This window comes from Palaemon carinicauda, chromosome 40, assembly GCF_036898095.1.
Source record: "Palaemon carinicauda isolate YSFRI2023 chromosome 40, ASM3689809v2, whole genome shotgun sequence".
Taxonomy (NCBI): domain Eukaryota; kingdom Metazoa; phylum Arthropoda; class Malacostraca; order Decapoda; family Palaemonidae; genus Palaemon; species Palaemon carinicauda.
The window spans coordinates 52,736,088-52,758,114 of record NC_090764.1 but is presented as its reverse complement, the minus strand read 5'-3'; the positions used below and the strand labels follow the sequence as shown (position 1 = coordinate 52,758,114).

General features: G+C 46.0%; 1 protein-coding gene and 1 pseudogene across 2 annotated transcripts in view; both read left to right on the top strand.

The window, feature by feature from the left end:
- LOC137631782 (GDP-D-glucose phosphorylase 1) overlaps nucleotides 1–22,027 on the top strand; it is a 162,718-nt gene that overhangs the window by 25,063 nt on the left and 115,628 nt on the right. The window lies entirely within an intron of this gene.
- LOC137632090 (5S ribosomal RNA) lies at nucleotides 12,990–13,108 on the top strand (annotated as a pseudogene).

Here is a 22,027-nt window from a genome sequence, read left to right as displayed (position 1 = left end):
CAAGACGCTTTTCCTAGTGTGCTTGGCTTCGGCTAAAAGGGTCAGTGAAATTCATGCCTTCAGTAAGAACATCGGCTTTTCTACAGAAAAAGCCACATGTTTACTTCAACTTGGTTTCCTGGCCAAAAATGAACTGCCTTCTCGTTCTTGGCCTAAGTCCTTTGATATACTTTGCCTGTCAGAGATCTTAGGCAACGAACTTGAAAGAGTGCTGTGTCCAGTTAGAGCTCTTAAGTTCTACTTAGCTCGTACTAAGTCCTTACGAGGTGGATCTGAGGCCTTATGGTGCTCAGTTAAGAAACCATCATTGCCGATGTCAAAGAATGCTTTGTCATATTTTATCAGATTTTTAATACGAGAGGCTCATTCTCACTTGAATGAAAAAGACCGATGCTTGCTTAAGGTTAAGACGCACGAAGTAAGAGCTATAGCAACTTCCGTGGCCTTTAAGCAAAATAGATCTCTGCAAAGTATTATGGACGCGACGTTTTGGAGAAGCAAGTCGGTATTCGCGTCATTTTACTTAAAAGATGTCCAGACTCTTTACGAGGACTGCTACACACTGGGTCCATTCGTTGCAGCGAGTGCAGTAGTGGGTGAGGGTTCTACCACTACATTCCCTTAATTCCAATATCCTTTTAATCTGTCTCTTGAAATGTTTTTAATCTTGTTTTTGGGTTGTACGGAAGGCTAAGAAGCCTTTCGCATCCTGGTTGATTTGGCGGGTGGTCAAATGTCATTTCTTGAGAGCGCCCAGATTAGGGGTTTGATGAGGTCCTGTTGTATGGGTTGCAGCCCTTGATACTTCAGCTCCTGGGAGTCTTTCAGCATCCTAAGAGGATCGCTGGGCTTCGTGAGGAAGACAGACTAACAAGGCAGAGTAATCGTCTAAGTCAACTTCCTTACCAGGTACCTATATATATTTGGGTTTTGTTATGATATAACTGTCAAAAACTCTAAGCATGTACGCTGTCAAACTTTATTAATTCTGGTCTCTAACCACCACCATGGGTGTGAATCAGCTATTATATATTCACCGGCTAAGTTAAATATTTAAAAATGATATTTTAATTATAAAATAAATTTTTGAATATACTTACCCCGATAGAGAACCAGCGGGATGAGAAGAATTGGAGCTGTTTACATGTATATGCGGTATCTGGCCGATAGTTGGCGCTGGTGGCCACACCCGCAACCTTCATAGCGATCGCTCGCGAGTTTTTGTGTTTTTCTGTCGAGCCGCCGGAGACAGCAGCTATTATATATTCACCGGGTAAGTATATTCAAAAATTTATTTTATAATTAAAATATCATTTTAATGATAATGATTTTAGTAAATTTTGAAAGTTAATAATTTCAATAATAATAATAATAACGGGCGTCACAGGTCGACCCAGAAATAATAATAAGGATTTTGATAGTTCTGTTGATAATAATAATTTTAATTGTTTTATTGTTATGATTTTAGTTATTTCAGTCATTTTAATTTTAGTTATTTCAGTCATTTTAATAACTAAAAATTGCAATTGTTTTGATGATAAAAATAATTTTGATAATGATGATTTCAATAATACAGTAATAATTTTAATAACTTTGAAATTATTATTATTATTATTATTATTATTATTATTATTTTTATCATTATTATTATTGTCATTATTATTGTTATTATTATTATTATTATTATTATTATTATTATTTTTTCAATATTAAACTTACCCGATAATCATGTAGCTGTCAACTCCGTTGCCCGACAGAATTCTACGGAAGGGATACGCCAGCGATCGCTATACAAGAGGGGGGTGTACTCACAAGCGCCACCTGTGGCCAGGTACTGCAGTACTTCTTGTTGACACCACTTCAATTTTTCCTCTGTCGTGCTTCCGGCAAGACGTTCATGGATACGCTTATAATTTTGGAGTCTTGTTCACGGTTTTTGGTGAAGTATTGCTCTAAGATTTCAGCTTTCGCTATTCAGGAAGTTTTATTATTAGCTTAGCTAGCTTTTGGAATTAATTTGATTAATTATGGTGACGAAGAGAGTATGAACTCTCTTTCACCTTTAAATGGCCGACCCTTCCCTTAGACGGAAGTGTTGGTGTCTAAGAGAGTATAGACTCTCTTTCTTAATTTTGCTTAACAAAAGTTATAGATTTATTTTATATCTCTCCGCCTTTTATAGGCCTCTTCGATTAACTTCCTTTTTTATAAAATTATTAAAATTAATTTTTATATTTGTTTATATTCGACCTTTCCTAATAGTAGGCGGTCTTTTCTTGTACCGAAGTTAATTAACATTGAGCCCGTCATTTCGGTTTTACCTGTTAACATATTATGCTATTTTAATGTTTTTGAAAGAATTTCTTTGATAGTCTCGTACTGTTTCAAAGTTGAACTAACGTTTTGTTTTGTCTCTGCAGTTGTTGACGTTCAGAACGTTCAACTTGCGCTCTATCGTTACGATAGAGAGAGAATTTTCACGGTGTCACGTTGCAGTAAGAGTAAACCGTTTATAACGTTTTGTTCATTCTTTCTTAGCTTAATGGTTTTAATTCTAATAAAGGAACTTTTTATTTGGGAAATCTTTCAGTTTTTTTCCTTTAACAATAATATGTTTTAACGAGTATATATGATTGGGCTCTTCTCTCAGGTTCTAAGTCTAGAGAGAGAGAGAGAGAGAGATAGAGACGGAGGGAGAGAGAGCTGGATAAACGTTTCGTTCAAGCGAGTAACGTTGTTATCGTTTTTGCTCTTCTCCCTAGTCTCTTTAGGGGAAGAAGGTAAACGTTTCTAGAGTTTATTCTTGTTCTCAAGCTTTATGCGGTGAGAGATTTTAAACGTAGTTTATTTGATCTAGTGTTTAGTCTCTTTCCAGCCACTGAATTATTTATCTTTCATTAGATTTTTCTGTTACATTGTAATTCTGTTTTCGCAATTACTAACTTTTAAAGAAGGATAGAATTGCGTGTTTCAGGTACAAACCACTTAAAGTTTCGAGTTCAGTGAAATAAGTGCAAACAGAAATTCAAAAGTGATAAGTGATTAGCGCAAAGTGTGTCAGTGTTGTGCGTGAGGGGACTTCTTGCGTGCCAGTCGTCCTCCCAGTCCGGGACCTCTTGCAAGCTCCCAAGCCCAGGGGAGAAGCAATGTCGAAGGGCAAAAGGGTTCGGCAGGCCTTGATCGGCGCACAGAAGTATCCTCGGTGGTTGCGGGCGTGTCTTACAGAGACCGTCACTCCCACCCGCAGACGATTGAGCCCTTATTTTACTCGTCTGCAGAAGAAATTTCGGGGAGATAACGCTGGACTCAGGTCTCAAGACCTCTTAAACGTAAAGTCCAGACCTCTAGAGTTCAACAACCCGGATGCAGTCATTGGGTTAGCTCTGACTCTCCGCAGTCATCAGGTGACTGCACACCTCCTAAGAGAGGTAAGGTGATGCCGCAACAGACCTCATCTTCTGTTAAGGCTTTGCCTCAGCAGACCTTAGCGTCTGCCGACCCCAAGATGACTTTGCTGCAGTCCATGCAGTCACAGCTTGCGGTCTTAATGCGTGAGTGTCAGGCTGAGAAGGTTACACCTCCTCCTGCGATCGCTCCGCCTCACCGCAGTCCAGTCTGCCAGGCGTACGATGTTGAGGTTCCTCAGGATACCTTACCGCGTACTGAGTTGCCAGTTACCAGCGGTGTGCAGCAACCTCCGCCTTCCTTAAGGCAACCTCAGCAATGGGAGCAGGAATCTTATGCCTTACTTCCTCCGCTTCCGCTTGCGGTTCCACCAGCGAGGCAACAATCTCTTGAGGTACGACAACCTCTTCCATCAATGAGGCAGCCACCTCAGCACTCGCTGCAGCGACCTCAATCAAGGCGAGAGCCTCAACTCCTTAGGCTAGCACCTCAGGAACCTCAACTCGCGAGACAAGAACTGCGTTCTGCACAGCCGCTACCTCAACTCTCGCAGCTCACACCTCAGGAACCTTAACTCGTTCCTCAGGAACCTGCTACTGCGCATCCGCAACCCTTACAGCAAGCGCAACTCTTGAGGCAGCAACCTCATGCTATGAGTCAGCCACCTCAACGCATGCATCTGCCACTTTCTCCTCAACTTGAGCCTCTTCCCATTCAACTTGGAAATAACAAATGACAATAATAACACCTCATCCCTTTCATAACTTGCATTTGTAATCATATACATGTATGCCTACACAAACATTATGATAATGGAGGTTATTTGTATTACTTATATAAAAATATATATGTATTCCTTGCAATATATTTTTAACAATATCGCAAAATATGGCAAAATATCTTCAAAACAAAAATGAATCATGAGTTATGAATGTAAGGTAAATATTATGTTGATATTAAAACCCCATGCAAGCATGCATGAAGTAATGCAGTGTTGCCAACAGGGCGAGTTTCCCTTTCCTGAGGTGAAGTAGATTATAGTACATTTAGTGTAGCTTAATTCTACGATTATCATGTCGGCTATCAAATTCATCAACAAAACAGTCTAAATCAATTCCCTCGGCACGTGCACTTTCAATGGACGGTAATGCGATATTACTCACTCTAGCACTGGTCATGGAATTTCTGAGAAATGTTACCCGCCATGCAACACGCTCTGCTTACCTTACAGCATGCTCTACATACAGCATGCTCTGCATACAGCATGCTCTGCATACAGCATGCTCTGCATACAGCATGCTCTGCATACAACATGCTCTGCATACCTTACCGCATGCTTCTCAGTCACACATCTTTGGTTGTTGCCAACTCACTAGACTGTCAAGCAGTTTCATAACGTTGCCTTCTAGTCTGCTGCTTTTGCACCAGTGAAACCCTCACTGAGAGAACTTAACTTTTCTCGGATATGGTCCCTGTAGATGAGAAAGTGCTTTTCTCCCTCCTTCTGATATTCCCTTGAGGACTCTGTCATTTGGAGAGGAGCCTTTAGCTGCGTAGCCTCCTATGGACTTTTATTTAAGCATAACATGCTCCCAGGTAAGGTAATGGTTCCACTTCAGTCGCTAACCCCGTCTGTTACCACACCTGCTCCCATAGACCTTGAGCTGTGTTGCAAGACATGCAGTCCAAGCTTAGTCCTTGTTAGAGGATTTTTTTGTTTACGGAGTCAGTGTGTCACTGGGAAGACGTTCAACAACCAGCAGAAGTGACTTGTTGTGACGCAGTGCGGCAACCTCAGCAACCCGATAAGGAGTTGTCTGTACGACCCAGACAGTCTAGACAGCTTCGGGTTGTCACTGTACTTCCTCGCTTCCCCATGGTTGACAGTTCACAGACTGTGCAGCAGTACCATGATCTTGTGTCCGGCTCCGTCAGACGACTGGCTTTTAAGAGCTCCCACAAGTCGTCGCTGTCTGGAGATTCTCAGATGGACTATGGATCTGACCAAGGAACTGGGCCTCCTGGTCAATTTTGAGGAGTCTCAGCTCGTCCCATCCCAGACCATTGTCTCCCTGGGTATGGATCTTCAGAGTCGAGCTTTTCGGGCTTTTCCGTCGGCCCCAAGGATCTTCCAAGCCCTAGAATGCATCCAGAGCATGCTGAGAAGGAACCGATGCTCAGTCAGGTAGTGGATGAGTCTAACAGGGACACTTTCATCGCTGGCCCTGTTCATCGTGTTAGGGAGACTCCACCTCCCCCCCTTCAGTATCATCTAGCTGCTCACTGGATAAAGGACATGACGCTAGAGACGGTCTCAGTTCCTGTTTCCGAAGAGAGGAGGTCTTCTCTCGCGTGGTGTAAGAACAGCTTTCTTCTCAAGGAAGTCTACCTTTGGCTGTTCAGAAACCCGACCGCCTTCTCCTCTCGGACGCATCAGACACGGGCTGGGGTGCGACTTTGGACGGACAGGAATGCTCGGGAACATGGAATCAGGAACAAAGGACACTTCACATCAATTGCAAGGAGTTGTTGGCGGTTCTTCTGGCCTTGATAAACTTCAAGTCCCTCCAGCTTAACAAAGTGGTGGAGGTGGACTCTGACAACACCACAGCCCTGGCTTACATCTTCAAGCAGGGAGGGACTCTTTTGTGAAGTTGTTCTAGATCGCAAGGGACCTCCTCATCTGGTCTAAAGATCGAAAGCTCACGCTGGTAACGAGGTTCATTCAGGGCGGTATGAATGTCATGGCAGATCACCTCAGCCGGAAGGGTCAGGTCATCCCCACAGAGTGGACCCTTCACAAGAATGTTTGCAGCAGACTTTGGGCCCTGTGGGGTCAGCCAACCATAGATCTGTTCGCTACCTCGCTAACCTAGAGACTCCTGTTGTATTGTTCTCCGATTCCAGACCCAGCAGCAGTTCACGTGGATGCTTTTCTGCTGGATTGGTTCCATCTCGACCTGTATGCATTCCCGCCGTTCAAGATTGTCAACAGGGTACTTCAGAAGTTCTCCTCTCGCAAAGGGACACGGCTGACGTTGGTTGGCTCCGCTCTGGCCCGCGAGAGAATGGTTCTTAGAGGTACTGCAATGGCTGGTCGACATTCCCAGGACTCTTCCTCTAGGAGTGAACCTTCTACGTCTACCTCACGTAAAGAAGGTACACCCAAACCTCCACGCTCTTCGTCTGACTGCCTTCAGACTTTCGAAAGACTCTCAAGAGCTAGGGGCTTTTCGAAGGAGGCAGCCAGAGCGATTGCCAAAGCAAGGAGAACATCCACTCTCAGAATCTATCAGTCTCAAGGGGAAGTCTTCCGTAGCTGGTACAAGACCAATGCAGTTTCCTCAACCAGTACCACTGTAACCCAGATTGCTGACTTCCTGTTATATCTAAGGAAAGTAAGATCCCTTTCAGCTCCTACGATCAAGGGTTACAGAAGTATGTTGGCAGCGGTTTTCCGCCACAGAGGCTTGGATCTTTCCACCAACAAAGATCTACAGGACCTCCCTAGGTCTTTTGAGACCTCAAAGGAACGTCGGTTGTCCACTCCAGGCTGGAATCTAGACGTGGTCCTAAGGTTCCTTATGTCATCAAGATTTGAACCTCTCCAATCAGCCTCTTTTTAGGACCTCACATTAAAAACTCTTTTCCTCGTGTGCTTGACAACAGCTAAAAGAGTAAGTGAGATCCACACCTTCAGCAGGATCATTGTTTTCACATCTGAAACGGCTACATGTTCCTTGCAGCTCGGTTTTTGCTAAACGAGCTTCCTTCACGTCCTTGGCCTAAGTCGTTCGAGATCCCAAGCCTGTCCAACTTGGTGGGGAATGAACTGGAGAGAGTACTTTGCCCAGTTAGAGCTCTTAGGTACTATCTAAAAAGGTCTTAACCTTTACGAGGACAATCAGAAGCCTTATGGTGTGCTATCAAGAAACCTTCTTTTCCAAGTTCTAAGAACTCAGTTTCTTACTATTCAGGCTTCTGATTAGAGAAGCACATTCTCATCTGAAGGAAGAAGACCTTGCTTTGCTGAAGGTAAGGACACATGAAGTGGGAGCTGTGGCTACTTCAGTGGCCTTCAAACAGAGCCATTCTCTGCAGAGTGTTATGGATGCAACCTATTGGAGAAGCAAGTCAGTGTTCGCATCATTCTATCTCAAAGATGTCCAGTCTCTTTACGAGTACTGCTACACCCTGGGACCATTCGTAGCAACGAATGCAGTAGTAGGCGAGGGCTCAGCCACTACATTCCCATAATCCCATAACCTTTTAACCTTTCTCTTGAATACTTTTTATGGGTTGTACGGTTGGCTAAGAAGCCTTCCACATCCTTGTTGATTTGGCGGGTGGTCAATTCTTTCTTGAGAAGCGCCGAGGTTAAAGGTTGTGATGAGGTCCTTTAGTATGGGTTGTTCAGCCTCCTAAGAGGAACGCTGCGCTCAGTAAGGAAGACGAACTTATTTAAGGCAGAGTAATGGCTCAAGTCGACTTCCTTACCAGGTACTTGTAATTTCATTGTTATTTTGAATAACTGATAATATGAAATACGGGATACTTAGCTTCTTGATATACATGTACACTGGTTTTCACCCACCTCCCTGGGTGTGAATCAGCTACATGATTATCGGGTAAGTTTAATATTGAAAAATGTTATTTTCATTAGTAAAATAAATTTTTGAATATACTTACCCGATAATCATGATTTAATTGACCCACCCTTCCTCCCCATAGAACCAGTGGACCGAGGAAAAATTGAAGTGGTGTCAACAAGAAGTACTGCAGTACCTGGCCACAGGTGGCGCTTGTGAGTACACCCCCCTCTTGTATAGCGATCGCTGGCGTATCCCTTCCGTAGAATTCTGTCGGGCAACGGAGTTGACAGCTACATGATTATCTGGTAAGTATATTCAAAAATTTATTTTACTAATGAAAATAACATATTGCTATTATTATTATTAATGAAATTATTGAAATTATAATTATCAAAACTATTAAAATTATTTTGTTCCGTAACCGAAATACAAACCACGCTACTGTATTTACATTGGGTTTACCTTTTAGCGCAGCTGAAAGGGCGAGCCATTAGAATTTAACGAGGGTGTATAACCCCCGCGCTATTTAGCGGGGGGGGGGGGGGGGCAGGGGAGTGGTAGCTAGCTACCCCTCCCCCCCTCACACACAGATGAATGCTCACTTTCACTTTTGGCTCGGACTGTGACAGACGTCTCTGTCTTGGTCCTCTCTTGGCAGCCATTGTTTGTTTTGTCTTTACTTAATCGCTTACTTTTCTTTTACTATATATATGTAAACATGTTTTCATGTTTGTATATATATTTGAGTATAGAAATCAGTAAGTTTCCTTTTCAGTGTTGTGTGTGTGTAGTGTAAGATATCTACGTGGAGTCCTCGGCAGTTAGGCCACCACGGCGTAATTTTATGGGTGGCGATCGAGTTTGACTTCGGTCTTTCTCTCTCTCTCTCTCTCTTGAGGTCGTTCACCCTTTTACTACGTGTTACTACGCCCTTGTAGCTTCCTTTCCGTGTGGGGGGGTTGCTACGCCGTACGTTTGTCTCAATTAGTTTATGAATCTAATTGTAGTTGTTAATTTTTCAGCTTGTAGAACGATTCCTTTCGGGGTTTTCTTTCTTTCTTTAGTGTTCATTCATTTTTAAATTACATAATTACATAGTTTCATAATTATAATTGTTATAATTCTGTTTTAGTTACAGCTCTCCTTCCGTGAGTGTAAGTGGTTGTGAGGGCACGTGCCTGTTGTGTAATTCTTGTTTCCTTTCCCTCGGGATTCCTCTTCGGAGCCTTCCCGGGGGAATGAATGTGTACTAATGATTTTTGTTTTATTATTTTACAGTTACCGATCTAGTTCGTTTCTGTAATATGGCAACGGTGTGAGCTGTCTTGTTGAGGCCTTGGAATTTGGCTGTTGCTGCCTCCCCCCTTGTATTTTTGTCAGGGGCGTGTCTCCTTCTACTGGAAGTACAGTACTCCCGTGACGACGGACAGCTCTCCAGTTCATTTTAGAACTCTCAGGAGGCTTGCCTCCTTGGGCGGGTAACTTTCCTTTCGAGGGAAGTTTTTCCTGTCCAGGCTTGAGTTTTTCCCCTTTTGGGGGGTTCTTCTCTTGCCTTTTTTTCGTGGGACTATGCTCTTGGTGCTGAGCGGTCACACCTGCAGTTTCGCTCAAGGGGCTGGGCAACTGCAGGAGCCCCTCTTTGGAGGATTGCTCCTTTTAGGTCACTGGCTGACCAGTCTCTTCTACGAAGTGTTTCTCTTTCGTTCGCGAGAGAGTACACTCATAGAGACTCCTCTTCGGAGGATTCCTCTGCTGCTGTTGCTGTTGGCCTCCTTCGCCGTAAGGCCCACCGTCCGCCTCGTCGTAAGGGCCTCTCATCTCTCTATAAGGGTGCTAAGAGGCGCCTTTTTGAATCTCCGTTTGCAGCCTACAACTCCTTCTTTTTGATCTTCCGCCTTGGTGCAGATGGACAGCAGTCTGATCTCGTCTTCCGACGGGCAACGGTCTTCCCGACGGACAACGGTCTTCCAACGGACATCAGTCTCCCGGCGGACAGGCAACGGTCTTCCGATGGACATCTGTCCCCGACGGACAACGTTCCCTTCGGGGCAAAGGGTTGCCTCCCACGGGGGTTCTTCTCTTGAGTGTCAGGGTTCCCCTGCGCGCCCTTCTGCTGTGTTCTCTCCTGCTCCTGCTCAGTGTTAGCGCACAGGCGCTCTCCTGCTCATCAGCGCTTCCTGATCGCTAGCGCTCTCCTTTCGCCAGCGCTCTCCTGTTCGTCAGCGCTCTCATGATGATCATCCCTGCTGTTCCTGTTGGTTCCTATTACGCGCCCTGTGCGCCCACGTTCGCCCTCGCGATCTAGAACTTCGGTTCAGGTCTGGGTCAAGGACTCTTCTTCTATGCGCAGGCTTCCACGCGTTGCCTTCTGCTCGTCAGCGATCATCAGGTCGCCAGCGATCATCAGCTCGCCAGCGATCACCTGCTCGCCAGCGTTCACCTGCGTGCCAGCGCGCACAGGCGATTTTAGTATCGCCTATTCAACAGCGTTCTACACGTCAGCAATCACCTGTCTCTTGGCGATCTCCGGATCGCCCGCATGTGTTACAGCCGGCGCGCCAACGTTCTCCAACGCTTCTAAAGGAACATGGTTCGCTAGGTACTAGCTCGCCATCGCCCACCTGCGCATGCTGCTCGCCATCGCGCGATCGCCCACCTGCGCATGCTGCTCGCCATCGCGCGATCGCCCACCTGCGCATGCTGCTCGCCATCGCGCGATCGCCCACCTGCGCATGCTGCTCGCCATTGAGCGATCGCCCACCTGCGCATGATGCTCGCCATCGCGCGATCGCTCACCTGCTCATGCTGCACGCCATCGCTCGCCAACACGTCGACATGCCACAACGCGCCATCGCCAACCTGCGCGTTAGCGCTCACCAGCTCACCAAGGATCGCCTGTTGATCCATATCGCCAGCGGTCTTCCTCGCCCACGCGGCAGCACGTTTCCTCGCCATCGCGCTAACGCTTGCGTTCGCCGCCTCGGACTCGCGCTCATTCACCTGCCCACCCTCGCGACCGTTCGCCTGCGCGCCCGCTCGCCTGCGCGCCCGCTCGCCTGCGCGCCCGCGCGACCGCTCGCCTGCGCGCCCACACGCCCACGTGCCTGCACGTCTACGCTCATGCGCGTCCGCGCACATGCTCTCTAATGTTCGCCTGCGCGCGAACCAACGGTATTCCGTCACGCGGACGGACGGTGTTCCGTCGCGCGAACCGACGGTGTTGCGTCGCGCGAACCGACGGTGTTTCTTCGCACGAACGTCGGCTTAATTCTTGCAGTATCCATTGCTCGTCTATGGGTTATCGCTTGCCGACCACCAGCTCTCGCCCTTCCTACCACGCTCGCCCTCCTTCTGCGCTCCTTCGCTCACCTTCGTTTGCGTTCCTGCGTGACCGCGCATGGGCGCTTCCACGTTCACCCACGCGCAAATCTTTGAATTACCATCGCGCGAGCTCCAGGGCGATTGCGACCACGATTCCCATTGGGGTTTTCGCAGCATGGCCAGCCTGGCGAGTTCTTCTGGAGCGTATTTCCAGAACACGGCCTCACCCCGTAAACGCAGAGCATGGCACTTGCAAGAATAGGAAGAAACTTCATGGAGGTCTGAGCAACACTCCTCTTTCCAGAACCTGGGTTAGCCCTTCCCCGTCATTCCCTGGAAGGATTTTTGGCGGGGGGGGGGGGTTTCCGTTCGAGATTTCTCCATCGGCCAAGGGGTGACTGCTTACCCCTTCTTCTGGGGGCTTACCAGGTCCTTTCCCTCCTCGGTTATGGCCCGAGGTTTGGTTCAAGGAAGCTACAGGAAGATCATGGGTACTTTCCTCCTCTCGGGCTCAGGCACCTTGGCCTTTCGTCGTTAAGTATCTAACTTGCGGACAAGCTCGATGTTGTACCATCTGGACGCTCTGACTGAGGGCTTCCTTCGGGTGTCTCATCTCTGGAGGTCGACAACCTCAGACACCCTTCCATCCTTGAGAAGAGTTTGTTTGTGCCCAAGGACAGAGACTTAGACAGCGGCTGTGCGGAGGAAGTCGACTTCCGTTTTCACTCCTCCTAGGCGCTTTCTTCCAGACTCTGCAGGGCTCCAGCGCCCTTTTCTTTCAACCACGTCGGCCTAAGTTATCGGCTACGACAACTGGGACAAGGTGTCCAATTGCAGTTTCCTCCTGTCAGGAACAGATGGTACGGGAGGCTCCCCCGGGGGGGGGGGGGGGGGGGGGGGGGGGCATAGTCCTAAAAGGAGCGGCAGAGTTCACGAACTCTAGGATTGCAGGTTTCTCGCTGGGAGGATGCTTAAGGTTACTCATCCGGATGACAGCTTCCCGATGCCCATTCCCGCACAATCTCTGTGATCAGCCAAGGATATCGCGCCTGCTGTCTCTGTCAACGAATTCAGTGTCTCTGAACCTCTATGCCATAGCGTCGGCAAGAGTTGCCCGGTTGGGCAGAATGATCCATACCTTAGGCGAAAGTCCTCCATAGGATCATCGACGGCTTCACCCCCGGCCTCTTCAGTCGATCCTTTCTTGTAAGGAAGGATCTGAGAGGGGAGTTCCGTAGTCGACCTCTCAGCCCTGATCAAGTTTGTCGAACAAACTTCGGCCAGCGTAGAACAGCAGAATCGATCAGACTGGTAACGAGGTGACAGGACGGGTACTTTCAGTTTCCATTCCATCCATCTTCCAGGGAGCTCGTCGAATTCAGCCTAGACTGCAAGTATTCCTGCTTATGATGCAGTGTGGCTATCCCGCCGTGGCATAGCAGGTTTTTTTCCCCAGAGAACTCTCCCTGCTTTCCTCATGGCCGCTCAGGTGCAGGCTTCCGCCTCCTTTGCTTTTTGGAGGGCTGGTCAACTCCGGTAGGCTCGGGTTCGACCTTCCTCAGCGCCGGGACAAGCTTCCGGATGCTTACCATGAGTGTGGGTTCATGGTATTTTGCTTGGAGCCTTCTCTTCTTCTGCCTCAACATCTGGAGTATCTGGCCATGATATTGAGTCAACGGCCTTACCACGTTGGAAACCCCGCTTCTCGTCCGTCCAGCGAGGTTAAGCAACGTCGGTTCTGGTCGGTACTTGGATGGGTGACCACCTGGGGACGCCAGATTCTGTTGCCACATCCTCCGAGCCTTCCTTTCAGTTGACTGTGGCAAGACTGAGGAGAGTTGCATTACCTGTTCTCAGTCAAGCAGAGCTTTCAGCCCTACCTTGGAACGTTTCCTAGTTCTCTTTTCCTTATTGACCCGTCTATAGTCCGAACGGTCGCCTCAGGATAAGTTCCATGTGGGGCGGTCCAAGTTCCGGTGGTTTCAGGCAATGTTTAACCGGACTTCCTGGCCCCTATGGGACCAGCGGAACTATTGGACCTGCAATGGGTGTTGACCTATGGAACCTCTTGATGGTAGTGGATATTCTCGGTCTTTCCCCACATTCTTGATGCTGTTCTTGAACTCGTCAAAGGAAAGGGGGGGGGGGGGGGCGCATGTTCCGGTCCAGGCCTATGGTCAAGACCTGAAGGATACCTCTCCATCATTCAGGCAGGCTTAGGGGCCGTAGTCTGGCCCGTCTACAGATCCTACAGCTCCTGCCGAGTCGCCCCGTGCGCGTCGACTTCATGATTCTGGCGTGTTCTAACCAGCAGGGGACGCATTTTCACACCTTCACATCTTGCAGTAGAGATACCGGGATGATTGAGATACTCTCAATACCACCATCGGCTCTTTCATTCCAGGCAGAGGAATGTTCTCTCCGACTATCCGAGCAGAACCTCGTAGAGAGAGTGTACCTGGGGGTCTTTGACCTTGAGTAACCAGCAAGTCCTGGTCTGGGGGACCTGATCGCGATAGCTTGGAACCTCAAGCTTCCGCTGTTCTTCCCCCCAGTCTCAGACCCCGAGACTCTGGCAAGATGCATTCCGGTGATGGTGGGACAACTTCGACGCCTGCGTCTTCCCTCCTTTTTGTCTGTGGACAATGGGTCTCAACAAGACCAGATTGTCTGTCAACCTTTCAATGGGAGAGCTCCACTGGGACTATGCGCAGAACGGTTTCTGGACCCTCTGCTTCCCCTGACGGAACTCCCGGGAGAGCTTCTCCCACGGCGCAGACTACTCAAACAACCACACTATGACATCTCTCCCGAACCGGGGCGTCGCTTCGGCTTCATGCCTGGAGACACTACGCCTCCTCCTCAAGAAGAGACAACCCGCTACAGTTGCGGTACGGAGGTCGCGTCATCCGCAGGGGTCTTCCAGGCAAAGTGAAGAGTCTTCGGTGGTTGGTGCCGTGGGAGATATACCTCTTCCCTTGAGGCCTCTTCTCCAGCAATAACGGTCTTATTGCCTTTCGGCGGGAGGAAACTCCTTTCCGCTCTCGGCAATGAAGCCTGTCGCTCAGCCTTTCCCTGACCTTCAGGCTTAAAGGAATACTTTTTCCTGCCCGCTGGATCTTTCCTCGCTCATACGAAGCTACGATCATCCCTGCCCTAGTCGGAGGAAGACCTCCAACTTGGAGCATGGCTCGGACTTTTAGTCCTTTAAGAGATCTTCTCAAGACCCTTTACGACAGGCCTCGGATTGTATTCCGCCTTGGGTCTCCTGCTCACTCTGGCCACGTCCAGTGTGTAAGCAATCTTCTTGGTCTCGTACGACTCCGCCCTTTCTAAGGAAGAGGGGAAGGCAACATTCAGGTTCGCTCCTGAGTTGTTGGCTAGACTCAGAATCTGGGGGTCCCGGCCCTTCGGTCCAATTCCTTCAAGATTTCGAGTCTCCATTTTGTATCTGATGTCCCAAGACCTTCTCTTTCTTGCCAGTACAGTAAAGGAATCGAGAGGTTAGCTTTGGGAACCGCTGCAGTTTGTCCTCAGTTGCAGCCGATTTGGGAGCACAAGGAGGACACGGGGGAGAGTCACCAGTATATCTCTTCAGCCCGGGGTCAACGACATTCATCTCGACCTGTCTCCAGACCCTCCCCCGTCACGTCGCCCTACAGCACGATGTTGGATACATCGCAACGTCCCTCGCCTTCGAGTAATACTCCTCTGTGACGCAGGTGCTACAAGCTGGAGTCTGGAAGCGTCTAATGACCTTCGCAGCCCGCTTCCTGCAGGGCGTGACCCACAGGAGTCTCGATACGTTTTCTATCGCTCTGTGGTGGCTACACAACAGCTGGTCTAACCTCAGGCTCCTTTTTGGACAGGTAGCAGAAGGTTGAGGGCATTGTTATCAGGTTTTAGTCTGCATGAACGAAAGAAGTATGTCTGGCCCTTATTTCTTTCTTCATCATCCCCTCTACGGGGAAGCAGCATCCTGGTCTCTACATAGCTGACCTCGAACCTCTGCAGGTAAACCATGCTTCCTTGTGTTCCGAGTATTGAGTCAATACTGTCGCGTCCCCCATACCCTGACGAGGTGGTATTGGGAACGTCCTAACCCAGAGTTCCTTCTGGAACTCCAGGTCAACTGCCTAGGACGGGTCACACTTCTTCCTTCACACACAAGCTTATGTAGGCCACACGGTTCCTTGCGGAGCAAGGAACTTGTGAGGTGCAGGGACTCCTTTTCTCGAGTGCGACTCACTCGGATTCTGAGTCCCCGGGTAAAGCCAAAGCCAGTATGGCTGGGGACTTTCCACCCTACCTAATGGGTAAGTCACCCAATGTAAATAGCGTGGTTTGTACAGTGAACCCTCGCTACTTCGCGGTTCGACAATCGCGGATTCACCACTTCGCGGGGTTTTCCCATAACCCATATATATATACATATCGCGGATTTTCCGGAAAATTCGAAAATACCGCGAAATCTGAAGACAACCAAATACGATATTTTGTTACCTGTAATTCCATTAATACTGTAATTAGTAATATCTGCTCTTACTGATTGTTCATTGCATTACATATGATATATAATTCAGCACAGAAAGAAATAAAACACGAAAAGAGAATGTGATCATACGATAATTCAGTACGTAGTAAAATTAAATCGAACATGAAACGCAAATCAGATGCAGTCATACCATATTAGAATGGTGTGTACTGTAATGGATGTGCTTCTTTTCCATGAATCTTTTGTATGTATACGTACGTAGTACAGTACTGCATCCAATAATATTCTTTGTTGCAAAAATCACATTTCGAATACTGTAAGCGTACGAGAGAGAGAGAGAGAGAGAGAGAGAGAGAGAGAGAGAGAGAGAGAGAGAGAGAGAGGCGTAAAATAGCGTACGTAAATTTTTATTATTATTGTTATTATTATTATTATTGTTGTTGTTGTTAATAAAATTATTATTGTTATTATTATTAATCATTATTATTATTATTATTACTGTACTGTACAGTATTATTATCATTATTTATTATTATTACGGTATTGTACTTAATCTACGTACGTTCAGTATGCGCGGGGGCATCTTCTATGAGTAACCAACGCGCCATAGTACTGTAAGACGGGTTGTGATTGGTTCAAGCGCTGATAGATGACGAATCAAAACTCAAGTTTTGTTATCTAGCCTGTGATTGGTGTTTTGCCCGCATCTTCTATCCGCAGCATCAAAGTTCTCGCGGGGCTGCATCGTTCACTTTCTCTTTCCGCGTATTGCTGAGTAGACGTTCTTAATTTTGTGAAGTTTAATCTGTGCTGTGTGCGACTGTTTTAAGTTGAACTTTTTGTTGAACTTTCTGTTACAATGCCTCCCAAGCGTTCTGCTTCTAGTAAGGCTGGTAGTGAGCCTAAACGCCACCGAAGGATGATGACGATAGCTGAGAAGGTTACGCTTCTCGACATGTTAAAAGATGGTAGAAGTTACGCGGCCGCCGGCCGCCATTTTGGCATCAACGAATCCACCGTTCGCTACATCAAGAAGGACGAGGCGAACATTAGAAAGACTGCTGCAATCACCTTTAGCAGATCAGCGAAGCGAGTCGTTACAACGCGTAATAAAACGATCGTACGCATGGAAGGTGCTTTAGCTGTGTGGATTGCCGACTGCCGGAAGAAGAACATAGCGTTGGATACGAACACCATCCAAACAAAGGCTTTGAGCTTATGTGAGAATTTTGCTGCAAAGGAACCTAAAGACGACGACGGCAACCATGCTGAAGATGATGATGATGCAGATGATCCTCAACCAGGGACATCCACTGATTCCCAGCCTCAGAAACGTTTTTCCGCAAGCAAAGGATGGTTCGCGAAGTTTCAGAAACGCTTCGCCCTGAAAAGCGTTTCCCTGCATGGGGAGTCTGCTTCCGCTGACACTGCCGCTGCTGAAACTTACGTGAACCAGACTTTCAAGAACATTATCGCTGAAGGTGGATACAAGCCGGAACAAGTCTTTAATATGGATGAAACCGGCTTGTTTTGGAAGAGAATGCCGTCGCGAACTTTCCTGTTCAAAGAGGAAGCCAAAGCCTCTGGCTTTAAGGCATTCAAGGATCGCGTTACCCTCGTGATGTGTGGCAATGCTGCTGGATATTTGTTAAAGCCGGGGCTTATTTATAAGTCGAAAAATCCTCGCGCTTTGAAAAATAAAAATAAGAATCTCCTTCCCGTGTACTGGATGCATAATCAAAAAGCATGGATTACGAAGATGCTGACCTCCAACTGGTTCCACCAGTGTTTCATCCCGCAAGTCCATGAATATCTCTTAGAGAAGGGCTTGCCATTCAAGATCCTTCTCCTTATGGATAACGCTGGTGGACACGCAACTGACCTGTCGCGTGAGGGCGTTCAGGTTGAGTTCCTGCCACCCAACACCACGTCATTAATTCAACCAATGGACCAGGGGGTTATCAGGGCGTTCAAGGCCCTCTACACGAAGAATACCTTGGCGGACCTCGTTGCGTGTGTGGATGCTGCCCAAGATGACAAGGATGAAGACTTCAACTTGAAGGCGTACTGGCGGCAGTACACCATAGCCACGTGCCTGCAGAATATTCAAAAGGCACTTCAAGAGATGAAACCTGCAACCGTAAATGCGAGCTGGAAGAAGCTGTGGCCCGATATTGTTTACGACGACAAGGGATTTACTCCGTCGGAAATCCAACACTCTGCAATACGGAAATCTGTGCAGTTGGCTGCCATAATTGGAGGTGACGGGTTTGGCGACATGACGACTGAAGACGTCGACGAGTTGTTGGACTGCCATTCCCAGCCCCTAACTGACGCAGACCTCGAAGACCTGACGAAATCGGCAAGTGAGGAAGAGAGTGAGGGTACCCAGGAAGAGACCCAAGAAAATGTCGAAGAAACGGGCTTAACATTAGAACGGCTTGCCAAGTTCTGCAACCATATGAAGGAGGCGAAAGAAATGTTACAAGAGTGGGACGAGGATATGGTTCGCTCGATGCAATTCTCAAATAAGGTCGATGACATCACGACTCCCTACAGGATGCTCTTGGATCGAAAAAAGAAGCAGCGGCAACAACTTCCGATCACAATGTTCTTCCAGCCTCGCAAAAAAGAGCCAGTTCCTCCTGCTAGTACGCCTTCGGAAGAAATTGAAGAAGTTGAAGAGGTGTCCCAGGAAAAGACACCTCCGTCTGAAGAGACGTAAAATACTATCATTGACTGCACAGTAGAACACATCATCAGCTTCATCATCATCATTTCTACTGTGCAGCAAATTCATCGCCATCGTCATTCAAGTTTTTCTTGAACTTCTTTCGTGGTGAGTACAGTAACAATCTTTATTTTTTACTTTAACCTGTTTTATAGTTTAGTAATGTACGTACTGTATGCATTAAGTTAAAGGGAAGGTTTTAAAAGTTTACATGTTGTAACCTATCATATTTTTTTTGTTTAAAATTTACATTTACGTACGTAAAACAATCTCTCTCTCTCTCTCTCTCTCTCTCTCTCTCTCTCTCTCTCTCTCTCTCTCTCTCTCTCTCTCTCTCTCTCTCTCTCTCTCTCTCTCTCTCTCTCTCAAATTGTTTTCCTGCTTTGCTACGTACAAGTACTGTATAATTTATATTTGTAAGGTAACATATTTTGTAAATGCTTTTACTGTAAATACTGTATGTACTGTATCATTATTTATCACTATCATCATGCGCGTTAAATGCCTTGTTTGTTCTGAGCGTGGTTGTTTACTGAGCGTACACGCCGTCGTTTCAGGCGGCGTCATAAAGAAAAAGATTTCATTTGGAAGTCCTAAGAAAAATACGTAAACTAAAACATTGGTAATAAAAAAATCAACATACAGTACTGTATAATCAATATAATCGATGCAAAAACTAACCTATACGTACATATATGTGTACACTAAATGAGTTTGTTTCTTCATTATGATCAGAGATGAACGTAAACAAAACATTGGTTGCCATTTTTTATCGTGCTTTTTAGGTGTTTAGGAAACACATGATATAAAATCGCCTTTAATATTTGTGCCTGTTTTAGTTTAGGGTGCTGTAGTACATGCATTAAGTGTTCTGTACATTAAAGGGTGGTTTGTTAACAGTACTACGTACAAGGGAAGGTTTTAAAAGTCCGAATATACATGTTAAATAAATAGGTAAATATGCTGTCACTACTTCGCGGATTTTCACCTATCGCGCCCGCGTCTGGAACCTATCTACCGCGATAAACGAGGGTTCACTATTTCGGTTACGGAACAAATGACAAATTCGAAGATAATTTGTATTTTTCCTAACCATACAAACCTTAGCTATTTACACATATTTGCCCGCCAGCCCTGTCCCCCAAGACAAGTCCTACCTCTAAGTGAAAGTGAGCATTCATCTGTGTGTGAGGGGGGGAGGGGTAGCTAGCTACCACTCCCCTACCCCCCCGCTAACTAGCGCGGGGGTAATACACCCTCGTTAAATTCTAATGGCTCGCCCTTTCAGCTGCGCTAAAAGGTAAACCCAATGTAAATAGCTAAGGTTTGTATGGTTAGGAAAAATACAAATTATCTTCGAATTTGTCATATTAATTTTAGTAATAATGTTTAAGAATTTTAATAATTCATATACAGTAGTTAAAGTTTTCAAGATTATTATATCTATTGAAGTTAGTATTATAATTAATAATAATAATGATTATTATTCATCATTATCGTCATCATTATCATCATCATCATCTCCTCCTCCTACGCCTATGTAACGCAAAGGGCCCCGGTTACATTTCGCCAGTCGTCTCTGTCTTAAGCTTTTAATTCAATACTTCTCCATTCATCATCTCCTACTTTGCGCTTTATAGTCCTAAGCCATGTAGGCCTGGGTCTTCCAATTCTTCTAGTGCCTTGTGGGCCCAGTTAAATGTTTGGTGAACTAATCTCTCTTGGGGAGTGTGAAGAGCATGCCCAAACCATCTCCATCTACCCCTCATCATGATCTCTCCACATATGGTACTCGAGTAATCTCTCTTTTAGTTTCATTTCTAATCCTGTCCTGCCATTTAACTTCCAATGTCCTTCTGAGGGCTTTATTCTCAAATCTACTGAATCTATTGGAGATTGTTTCATTGTCATACCATGACTCATGTCCATAGAGTAACACTGATCTCACTAAACTGATATATAGTCGAATTTTTATATGAAATTTTAGGTGATTTGATTTCCAAATTTTACTTAACCTAGCCATTGTCTGATTTGCTTTTTTCAATCTTTCACTAAACTCTAATTCTAAAGACCAAGTATTGGAAATCATTGTTCCTAAATACTTAAATGATTCTATCTCATTAATCCTTTCTCCTTCCAATGATATTTCATCTTACATTGCATACTCCATTCTCATCATCTCTGTCTTTCTTCTATTTATGTTCATGAGCATAGCAAGTACAAAGTTAATGTTAATGGAGTCTTATCAAGTGAGTTTCCAGTGAACACCGGAGTACTCCAAGGGAATATGTTGTCACCTATGTTGTTTATCCTCCTCATGGACTTTGTACTGTGTAAAACAGTCAGAGATGTTGGAGAACGATTGGACTGGATTGGTGATAGGAATTTAGCAGACCCAGAGTATGCTGATGATGCTGTCCTTAGCAGAAGACCACAGGATTTGCAATGCTTGCTTACCAGAATGCATGAAATATCACACTAAGTGGGGCTGAATTATTATTATCATTGTTGTTTTTGAATATCAATAATAATAATAATTTCAATATGAAATTATTATTATTATTGATAATAAGATTTTAATATTATCAAAACCATTTTAGAATTGTCATTATTATTGAATTTATTATAAGAATTATTAAAGGAGGCATATGCTCTTATGGCGCCATAAGAGCTCATGTCCTCCACGATCACAACAACAACATTAAACGTGAGGAAATAATTAAGAACACTAGGATCATTGGCTGTACTTCAGATAGCAGGAGACTTTGAAAACTTGAAGCTCTACTCATACAGAGAGAAAAACGGGCATTTAATACTACCCAGGAAATGTTCCTTATCCCCTCCTGTTGCAGGAGTAACCCTACCAAACTTGACATCTCTAATCAAGACAACTCTACCGATTGAGACACCAGCAACCAAGACACCTTTGATCAGTGACAGGAGAGCCTGCCTAGTCTGCATACCCTCTCAGCAAGTGCTGCCACCAATCAGAGCCCAGCTGTCGAAGGATAAGATGGTGACTCATCACCCATGAGTTAGTGGAAAGGCAGTCTGACTGAACTACAGCCGCTCTCAGTGAGCGGCTTAGCCAATGTGGATTCGCCATCCTATTAACCTCACTATTCACTCCGCCCACGACGCCCGAGGCAACCAATGTAAATCCGCCGCTCCTTTGCTTAAGACAGAATTACCATATATAAGGATGTAGCTAGCATCATTTCCATCACTCTAGCCTGAGGAAGGGAGGCAGCACTCCCAAAACGCGTAGCTTGTTCACTGTATTCTGACTTGTAAACTTTACATTAAAACCTTAATTCACCAATTATTTATGAATTTGGCTAGCCACTATGAAAGATGTCTTTTGCCCAATTACTGGCTGCATGCATTAATTCTTAAAAGAAGATAATAAAAGCCATTGAGAAGACAGAGTATAAGATCATTGCAGCTGAGGCAGCCATTATTTTAGACAAAAGTTGCCTGAAA